The sequence below is a fragment of the Neltuma alba genome, unplaced genomic scaffold, assembly GCF_004799145.2.
Source record: "Neltuma alba isolate B1F8T4 unplaced genomic scaffold, ASM479914v2 tig00010560_pilon, whole genome shotgun sequence".
NCBI classification, from domain to species: Eukaryota; Viridiplantae; Streptophyta; class Magnoliopsida; order Fabales; family Fabaceae; genus Neltuma; species Neltuma alba.
This window is the reverse complement of record NW_021635427.1, coordinates 1,061,064-1,070,520: the sequence shown is the minus strand read 5'-3', so window position 1 is coordinate 1,070,520 and position 9,457 is coordinate 1,061,064.

Below are 9,457 nucleotides of genomic sequence, written 5' to 3'. Positions count from 1 at the left end.
TGTTGAGGAAAAGGTTCCAAGCACTTTTCAAAAAGCTATTATTGATCTTAAATGGAGATAAGAGAAGAATAACACCTGGGAAGTAACTAATCTACCTAAAGGCCACAAGAAAGTGGGATGTAGATGGTTATTCACTATCAAACACAAAACAAGGTTGGTGGCAAAGAAATATACTTAAACTTACTGGGTGCATTATGAAGAAACTTTTGCTCTTATTGTTAGAGTCGTCAAAATGGGTTAAGCCCATTGAGCCGGCTTTTAAGCCTATTTAAATAGAGGGTCAAGCTTGCATTTTAAGATATTCAAAAGGAAATTGGATTTAAAAGGGCTAGCTTCATAGGGCTCAAAGATTAAAAAAAAACACCTTTTTAAGCTTGTTTATTTTTTTTCTAAAAATAAATAAATTATTTAAATAACTAGCTACTTCAGATCTTAGAAAATAATAAATAATAATAATTTAAATTCTAATTCAAATCTAAATCTAACTTAATAAAGAAGATAATGATAGGAAGAGTTGGCTAATTTTAGATATCATATTTTATTTAAAACAATCTTAAAAAAGATAAAGATAACATACTAAATAAATCATAATTAATTTGACAGATATTCCAAATATCCTTATTTAAATAATTTTAATAAGATATCCTAAATATTATATAGACAGAACCTTAATTATTCATATCCTATATTCTATTAATAGTTTACCCTCTCACACATATTCATGTTTCACTCCCACACATGATCTATTAGTTTTAATTCTCAGTCAACTCTACTCTCATTCTTGCTCTGTTCATCTCAAACTCTTAAAGTGCCCAAAGTTTGTTATTGTAGGATCCTTGAATTTGGGATGATTCTCATTGTCTCATGCTCTGTCTCTAGTTTATAATTAGTTGATTACATATTTATAACTTTTATAAATTAAAAGTCAAGATGGAGAAAGTTTAGTAGTTTAAACAAAAATGTAATATATTAATATGCAATAGTTTTATATCATAATGAATTTATATTACTTTATTTAACTGGTTTAGTATATCTTTGATGGCAATATGTCTTACTCGCAACTACAAAATAACTAAAAGTAAAAAATCAATATGACTAGTGATCCTATAACCATGAGCGACGATATAACAGAAAATAAGGCATCACTTGAAGAGACAAGTGAGTTAAAGCTCAAAGTCGAGAACTATAACATTTGATGTTTGGAAGTATTTGACCAAGGTTGGTATTGATGGGATACCTAAGGCAGAGTGTAATTGTTAGAATAAATAGAGAATGGATTAGGAAACGTACCGGTTCAGATGTCAGGTCAGGTTGGTCAGATCCTCTGAGTTCATGCTATAAGCTAGACTATAAAAGTCTAAGCTTTGAGTGCACAGCAGAGCACCTCTTTGCAAGAAAGAATAAGAGAGAGAGAGAGAGAGAGATAGTAGAAAAGCTTAACTACTGGAGTGAGTTGGATTGATGAGTGGAAGCCTCTATTTATAGCTTTTGTCAGGAGTATTTTGGAAAGCCAAAATATCTACTAAGCCCATCAAGTTAAATTTGAGTTAGGATATACAAATATATCTTTATCTCATAATATCATGATATTTGAATTCAAATCCAGAATCAATCACAATTAATTCTAAATATATATATTTAATATATATTTAATCTATACAATAAATATTTATTAAATTTATATGTAATATAAATTAATTAAATTTATATGATAATAGATTGGATTTGATTTAGGATATTTGACCGAGTCAAAAATATCATAATCTTGCTTGGATATTTGACTGGTATATTCTCTTAATATCTAGTCAAATAGTCTGGCCCATTAAGGGCAGATCTAAGCCCAAAATCCAACATCTCCCACTCACACTTGATGGGCTGTCCATCGTGCAATAGCTAAATCTTTTGTTGCTTCATACTAGGTGTCTGCCGTGACCACATGGGCATGACGTCATCAATTTGGGTGCTTGTGCACTAGGAGTCCTTTATACAGGACTAGCACACAAGAACACCCTTGGTGTACCTACAAATTGTATGCTTGTTGCCTCGAATGCCCTAGTTTTATCCATACACTTTACTTATGGCATATCTAATCCCTCTCGAGTTATTTTGTTTACTCAGATTGCCTTCCTATACGTATGGTATCCATACTTGCTTGGTTGTTCTGTTCAACCTGCAAGGGACATGTCACAAACACCAATGTAGATGTGTACTTCATGATAAATCTTCCTTTTGAATATTCATCATTTAGATTTGGCATAGTCGCTTTCCCAGTCTTGACCCATTAGATCGCATTATTCTTAACTGTGGGGTTTAGGCTAGAGTAGCTGTCACTAAACCAAACCCTTGTGATGCTGTCTAAGTCTTGAGAGCATTATGAAAGGTTTATTTCCTTTCTGGGACTCACACTGTAATGGATCAGGGATCTTCCATCTATGTCCCATGTTGCGGATTTGAGTGAGCTTGTGCAGTATGAATTGCATGCTACGGTACTCAATCCACTAAGTGGGGTATGTTGCTTTCAGTTTTAGTAGCACTGTACAGACTTAAGTTCCAAATGCTCTTCAATATTTAAACCAGGAGCTCGTCTATCACAACTATATATGATGTCTTATAAGTAAAGAGTTCCTTGTCTGGTTACAGGTCTCATAGATTGCACATTATCTATGATTCGGCCCAGATTTTTATGGGTCTCATCTTAGTCTAGCTAAGACGACATTTGTGCAGTGATTCTTCTTTACCATCCCATAGTGATTATTTACTGTCAAACCTTCTATGTCCCATAAGAACACAACAAGGCGGTTGCTCGTGTGAGTAAGCCAACCTTGTGACCTGTACAACATATTGATGTTGCATACCTCGTGCCTATGCATGTGTAAATACACAAATGTATAGACAAGAAAATTTCTTTGAACTAGATAAAATGCATTGAATTACTAAGTAAGAGGAAAAGGAAAGTTCAATACAACATGCCTAGCGCTTACACATTTGAACAAGAAAAGGATCAAAAAGAAAAAGGAGTTCAACACATCATGCTTTCTGCATGCCCAAAGCCTTTACATGCTTGACAAAAGGATCTCTAGCTATAGGCTTGGTTAGGGGATTTGCCAACATCTTATGAGTGGACAAGTATTGAACTGCCACTTGTTTCTTAGCGATCATATCCTTTATAAAGTGATATTTTATGTCTATATGTTTAGTATGATTACGGTACTTAGGGTCCTTTGCATAGGCTATTGCTGCTTGACTATTGTAGTGAATTAGAGTTAGTCCCTCGCTACCACCATGGATTCCTAATCATACTAAGAATCTTTTGAGCCATATAGCTTCTTGGACAATTGCAGAACGTGCTGCGTATTCTACTTCCATGGATGAAAGAGACACCTCCAGGAGATTGCTCCGTTGTTCAGTAGGAAAACATAGCTTGATGTCGAGTGTCACTCGTCCAGGTCTCCTGCCCAATCAGCATCGAAATAACCCTCCACACGAAGGCCATTTCCTTAATAGCACAACTCATAGTCCATGATTCCTTTTAGATATCTCATAATCCTCTTTATGTTAGTGACAGTCTCACCCAAGAGGGGGTGAATTGGGTGAGTTATAAAAATTTGTGAAATTAAAACTAAGAACTATCGGAAACAGAAAGTGTGAGTTTAGAAAGATTTCACCGTAGGGAGGAAGACACAGGATATATACTGGTTCGGTCTCAACCACTTGACTTACGTCCAGTCCTCATAACACCTCGGAGTATTTCACTATGTTCCAAGATTGATCGGGCTCTTGGCGTCTTAGTACAGTAATTAAAACTCTCAATCACTCCCCCTTACTTCCCGTAAGGTTACAAACCCACTCAAGAGTCCACACTCTTGAGTATCACACAAAACGTGATTAATGAAGAGTAAGTAAACTCTCTTACAGAGTGAATAAATGATAATCACTGATGCTCGGTGTTATGGAAGAACAGAGTATTGAATGCAACAGTAAATAATCAACAGAGGGTAGCTCACGTATTCAATCTCTTCATTTAATGCTTCTTCGCGCCTTTTATAGTTGAGGTCGTTTAGTAACCGTTAGACGGAAGAGCTTCTAGCCGTTGAGAGACTGGTTGCGTGTTTTTCTAGTTACAACGGTTTCTGCCATTAATGCTTCTGACAAGGTAGGTTACAGGCTACTTGGACAACTGTTGGAGAGCCGTTGGGATTTTCTTCGTAATCTGCAAAAATACATTAATTCAATAAGTTTTTCTCTGTAGAGTAAGATCAAAAGTAGAACCAAACAAATGATAAAACGAATATTCATAGTTTACGGTTAGAATCAATCAGTTGTTAAATGTGCTGGGTAATAACTGAACGTGCTTGATCGAAGTGATGTTCGATTACTACTTGATCGATCACGTTATCAATTATTTTGAGTGAAAGCTTTTGAAACAGATAACTAAGATTATCGATCAAGTGATCGATAAAAGGAAATAGTGACATCATATTGGTATGTATAGAAAAGGAAGATCAAGGTCACTTTTGATTTTGAAACTTTTTAAATAGTGAATTAAGACATTTATGAAGGCTGAGAAAAGCTCGAATGAAATAGATGATACATTTTGAAAAACATCAAAACTAGTTAAAGTTTAAACCGAAATCGCCTCATGATCGAACAAGTGATCGAACACTTATTGATTGATTAGGTTATCAATAAACAAAGTGTTATAGAAATAAATTTTGAATCACTAATTTTCAAACACTTTATCTATAAACAGATGATGGATAACCTTATCGATAAACAATAAGCAAAAGTATATTTAGTGAAAACACAGGCTATGTAAGTTGATCGAATAGGTGATTGATAATGTTATCGATAAAGAGATTTATTCTTGTAAAACCAATAAGCTGATTTATCGATCATGTTATGTGAAAACAAGGTAAACATGAAGTGTGGTTATCGATAATCTGATTATCGATCCGATGATCGAAGAGCCACGATCTAACAAAGATATGCTAATTATCGATTATGTGATCGATAATTTTCTGATCGATCAGGTGATCGATAAGCCACTAAAGTAAATACCATTTATTTGTCTTCTCATCTATAATCAGTTTATCGATCATGTGATCGATAAATACCTGTCAAATTTGTATCCCGATATTCAATCATCCTGATTATTGATCAAGTGATTGATAATTTATTCTAGATTTTCATACACGACTAAGTTAAGAATGATCGATCAACACATTATCTAACACGTTATTGATCAAAGTTTCTGCTGAGTTTACTTAATTAAACAGAGATATTATCTATCTTATCGATAAAACCTTGATCGATCAGATGATCGATAAACATACAAATTACTTACTTTGTTATCATCAAAACCTTAATCCTAACACTTTATAGCTTCTCAGTGTTTTACTCCTAGATTGGATTGGAATTGGCTCACAAGTCCAACTGCGAAGCATATGTCCGGCCTGATGCACAACATAGCGTACATTAGGCTGCCAACGGCACTCGAGTATAGGACTCTCTTCATACGTTCTATATCACATTATTTTATAAGGCACATTTCCTCACTTAGGTTATGTCCCTTAATTACAGGGGTATCCATAGGCTTACAGTCTCTCATATTGAAATGCTCAAGAATCTTTGCTATGTATGTTTTTTGTGACAATGATAGTAATTTTCTAGAACGATCTCTTCTTATCTTAACTCCTAAGATATATTCTGTTCTGCCCATGTCTTTCATCTTGAAGTTTAAGGATAACCACTCTTTGATCATCTTTATTAGTTTAAGATTAGTACCAGCTAGGAGTATGTCATCGACATAGAGGGATAGAATGACAAAGTTGTCTCCAAACCGCTTGATATAAACACAGTGATCTTCCTCAATCATTTCGAAGTCATAGGAGCTTATAGTTTTGTAGAACCTTAAGTACCACTGCCTAGATGATTCCTTGAGTCCATAAATGGATTTCAAGAGTTTACAAACCTTTTGTTTGTTTCTTTTCTATATGAAGCCCTCAGGATGTTCTATATAGATTTCTTCATCTAGTTCTCCATTCAGGAAAGTGGTTTTTACATCCATCTGATGTAACTCTAAGTCTAAACTTGCTACTAGAGCCAGTATCAGTTATATTGAGTTGAAACATACAACAGGTGAGAAAGTGTCTCTGTAATCCACTCCTTCCCCTTGTGTATACCCTTTGGCAACTAACCTTGCTTTGGGTTTATCAATTGATCCGTTAGCCTTATATTTGTACTTGAGAACCCACTTGCTCCCAATTGCCTTTTGGCCAGCTGGTAGATCAACTAATTCCCATACTTGGTTGGACTCTATGGAATCCATTTCCTCTTGTAAGGCCTTTTGTGATTTTTTCTTAGTAGGCCCTATTAGTGCTTCTTTAACACTTATGGGGTCTTCTTCATCATTTTCTAGACTAATGATGAAGGTTGCTCCTACAATTAAGAAGCGCCTCCTAGGAGTTTTGTCTCTATTACTTCTCCTAAGTGGGGTTGCTGCAGGACTTTCGTCCTGTGGCTGAGTTAGACCTGATTGCTATCATTCTCATAAAGACAACTTGTTCGATCAATACTCCCTCTGCTAGGAAATTTGGTTTCTATGAATGTTGCGTCCCTTGACTCTATCTCAGTCACTGAGCTGTCATCATTTTCACCAATGAAGACATATCTCTTAGAGTTCTCAGAGTATTTATGAAGACACATTTTTTGCCCCTCGGTTCTAGCTTGTCATACTTATGGGAAGAATCACGAATGTAGGCCACTGACCCCCATGGTCTTAGGATGCTTAGATCCAGTTTGTGGTTTGTCCATGATTCATAAGGGGTTGTGGTGACTGATTTAGAAGGCACTCAGTTAAGTATGAATGTGGCAGTTAAAAGAGCATCTCCCCAGTATGAGGTTGGAAGCTCAGCTTGTGCCATCATTGATCTAACCATGTCGAGGAGAATTTTGTTTCTCCTTTTAGCAACTCTGTTTTGTTAAGGAGTGTCAGGGATTGTTATTGTTAATTGCCTAACAATGCCCCTTTCTTCACAGAGCTCCTTGAACTGATCAGAGAGGTATTCTCGATCTCTGTCAGTTCTTAAGGCTTTGACTCTAGAACCTAGCTGATTTTCCACTAGATTAAGATATTTTCTAAAGTACTCTAATGCCTCAGATTTGCGGGAAATCAGGTAAGTATAGCCATATCAAGAAGAATCATCGATGAAGGTAATAAAATACCATGCCCTGTGCTGTGCCCTTACACTCATTGGTATGCAAATATCAAAGTGTACTAGTTCAAAAGGGTGGTTAGCCCTGGTTGCCTTTCCGAAAGGTTTCCTTGTGCTCTTACCAACCATGCAATGTTCACACAGAGACATTTCTTTTTTGGGCACATTTCCTAGCAAATCTTCTTTTGCCAGTTTAGTCATTTGTTCTTGACCAATATGTCCTAATCTAGCATGCCATATACTGTAATTGACATCGAAAGAAAGTGCAAGCAAGAACTAGAAAAATTGTCATTGAAATTCTCTAAAACAAAGAAACCATCTGAAACATAACCAGAAACTGAAAAATTGGTCCCATACGAAATGTCTACTGTGAAATCATGAAAAAAAGACATTGAAATGAAATTCAACTAAGGAAATAACAGACATAAGATTTCACCGAATTTCCAGAGCTTAGAGGACATTTTGCAAGACTAGGGTTTTTCCTCCATGCAGGGTCAACTCATAAGTATCGATCCCTTTGACTTATACTCTCGTGTTGTTCCCAACATAAAGCCATCTGCTTCTTGCTGGCAACCGATGAAATTTTGTGAAGTTGTCATGATCCTTACTCACGTGGTCTGTGGCCCCTGAGTCTATAACCCAAATAGGATTAGTTTCAGCAATAAACGCAGTGGTAGAAACATAAGAGAAATGTATCGAATCTGAATCCAATACCTTTTTATGCTCAGGGCAGTCATTGGCATAATGCCTCTTCTATTGGCAAGCATAGCATTTGATGGTTGCTATGTTTCACTTCTTTACAGATTTCTTGCCTTTCTTGAAGGAATTCTTTTCTTTCTTCACTTTAGGGCTGCCTTTCTTATTTTGAGAGCCTTTGCTTCTCTTGGACTAGTTTTAGGAGGTTGACCCTCCCTTTCCTTCAGTTAAATATGCCTTATTGACAGGTTTCATAGTTTCTATTCGGTCATTCTCTAATTGGGGGTGGCGAGCTACATCAGCAAAGGTTTTTATACTCTCGTTATGAGTAATGATATGCTTCATGGTGTCCCAACTAGCTGGGAGAGATCTCATGACAGCTTGAATTGTTACTCATCAGATAAGGCACCTCCAGCTTCCTTAAACTCCCTAATCAAGTTCTGCTTTGCCCTTAGGTGATGCCTTATGGGAGTGTTAGGACCCAGCTTGAAATTGTCAAGTTTGATGGTGAGTCTCCTAAGCCTTGTAGCAGAGGTACCGTCAAATTCAGATTTCATTGCACCTACATAGTAGAGGCAGAAGAGTATGTTTCGAATCGCACCAACACATCATCAGTCATGACACTTAGCATAGTAATTCTGACGATGGTGTCCCTTTTTTTCCAAGCCGCGTAGTCATTCTTCGTGATGCATTCGCCTCAGGCTCTGGAAGAAAAGTTGTCAACACATCAGTGACTTCTTGTTCTTCGAGGACATATGATATCTTATGATGCCACATGCTGTAATTGTCTCCGTTCAGCTTGTCACCTCCTTCGAGGTCAGCTATGATGGACTTGATTCCTCTTTGAGACATCGTGCTATCATATAGACAACAATGCATTTTAGTATGGTATGCAACATACACGTTATTCAAGTAGGTCATAGATCGTTCGGGTAAGAGTCTTGCCATTTTCATGATCAGAAGACAACTAGGTTGGCTCCCATCCCATTACTTCTGGTTAGCCTCTTACCTTTCTTATCTTTGACTTTCCTTAAACATATCCCTAATTTGAGTTTTCCTTATGAAACTCCCACTCAAATAAAGCATTTATAATAATAAAAATTTTTATTAATGAAGCATAAATGTTTACAAAGATTTGGATAACTCAAAAATAAAGTCTCAAAGAGTAAACATAAAATGAAAAAGGAAAAATAAACATGAACAAAAACTCATTTGTTCATGATGTATTTTATCATGGGTTCTCTCAAACTCTCTTTGACGTCTTTCCAACATCTACAGAGACTTTGTTTGAAAAATCCTTTACTAAATATATGTCCCCTCCTTGCCAGTTTGTCTCTATATTGTATTATAATGTTTGAGAAAAAGAGTGTGTCTTGCTCATTGATAATTTGTTTAGCATAACAGCGTAATTTTGAAAACAGACATTTTTTATGCTTGTATTCATCAACATGCTTTTCTGCTATTTGTTTAATTAAATTTATATCCTTAGGTCTGCAAACTTCTTCCTCTTGTTGGTCAGGAACACATTTCCTTTTCCTATTGCTCCC